The sequence below is a fragment of the Pteropus vampyrus genome, unplaced genomic scaffold, assembly GCF_000151845.1.
Source record: "Pteropus vampyrus isolate Shadow unplaced genomic scaffold, Pvam_2.0 Scaffold12, whole genome shotgun sequence".
Classification (NCBI taxonomy): domain Eukaryota; kingdom Metazoa; phylum Chordata; class Mammalia; order Chiroptera; family Pteropodidae; genus Pteropus; species Pteropus vampyrus.
The window spans coordinates 12,461,655-12,463,327 of record NW_011888793.1 but is presented as its reverse complement, the minus strand read 5'-3'; the positions used below and the strand labels follow the sequence as shown (position 1 = coordinate 12,463,327).

Sequence of the window (1,673 nt, the reverse complement as noted above, 5' to 3'; positions counted from 1 at the left end):
CGCCTACAGCACCTGATCTTCCTAAGTGCTCTCCCATTGAAGTACTAACCAGGCCCGACCCTGCTTAGCTTCCAAGATCAGATGGGATCAGGCTTGTTCAGGGTAGCATGGCCACAGTTTTTCTCTTTTTGACTCATCTATATATGTGAGCAGTTATCTGTATCTGGGTCTGCTTTTTGTTCAAAAACAATTTGGACAGGGTCAGTGGAGTAAGCTAGCATAGTTTACAACTTCAAAATGAAATTGCTGCCTCAGAATGCTCTTTCCAAGTCATCTATGTTGTTCTTTTTCTCAGTGCGATAATTTCCTCCCAAGTAAGATGTTGCTGTGGACACCTGTAATAATTCATAGGTGTTTTGTCTAGTGACTTTGTGTTTAACTGTGCTTAATGGACACTAGTCAGCACCTGCAAAACCAGTTTTGTTTTCCTCTCTCTTCTCCCTCCCACTCCCAAGCAACCTCATTAAGATAGAACCCAGACCCCAGAGAAAACAGAAATGTCTTATGAATTCAATTTTATCATCAGCCCCACTTTCCTCAATTCTCACATTCTTCTTTGTCCACCCAAAATTCAGTTACCGTTGGGTTTGTTTTGTCTTTCCTTTTAATGGTTAATATTTAGGGAGAGATTAACAAAGGTTGTGTCAGTATGAGTTCTAAGTGTTTGATATGTATTACTTCATTTAAACCTTACAACCAACCTTTTGATGACTCTCATTTTAAAGATGAGGGACTGGAGGCAAAGAGAGATGAAATAACTTGTCCGAGCTATACAGTTTGTAACAAACGGAACCAGGATTTGAGTCCCCAGAGCGGCTGAACTTTACTATGCTGTTGTAACTAAAGGAACTCTCTGGAGCGGCTAACATCCTTTCTGCTTGCTACGGCCTTGCTCAAGATCGGAAGAACATTTCTTTATAGTCTGGATTTTGGAGTTTGTAGTTATTTCCTTGTTTCCAGGTGGATTTGTCTAATCTTTTTATTGTTGTTGTTTCTCTTATTCATTTTAGTAGATTTCCTGGAGAATCCTAGCATTCACACATTGTACTTTGACTTTTACCAGAAATCTTTTGTAGCGTTATTTTCAGATAAATTGCAAAGTATTATTGGCTTCCCTTCCCTGGGGTCTCTAGGGCTGCTCTGTCTAACTCAATAGCCACTAGACACATATGACTATTAAGCTCTTAAAACATTGCTAGTCCAAATCCAGATATGCTGTAACTATAAAATATACACTGCATTTCAAAGACTTAGTACAAAAGAAATAATGTAAAATGTGTTGATAATTTATTGATAATAAATTATATAATATATTGATAATACATATTATATAATAAATTACATAATATCTTGATAATATATAATAAATTATATAATATATTGATAATATATTGGAATGATAATTTGGATATACTAGGTTAAATAAAATATGATATTAACATTAATTTCACTAGTTTCTTCTTACTTTTAAAATGTATCTACTAGAAAATGTGAAGTTATGAGTGTGGCTCACATCATATTTCTATTAACAGTGCTCCTCTAGGGTTTTTTTTTTTTTTTTTTTCATGTAGCAATGACTTCGGCAAGATGGAGTAGGCATTGCAAGGGACAATATAGATCCTCAGATGAGTGACTTAAATATATTGGTGGTGAATATGTGGGGGCGTGTGTGG

The 1,673-nt window shown here is 35.7% G+C and overlaps 1 pseudogene; it reads right to left on the bottom strand.

The window, feature by feature from the left end:
* On the bottom strand, positions 1–119 carry LOC111732887 (annotated as a pseudogene).
* Positions 120–1,673: the final 1,554 nt, after the last annotated feature.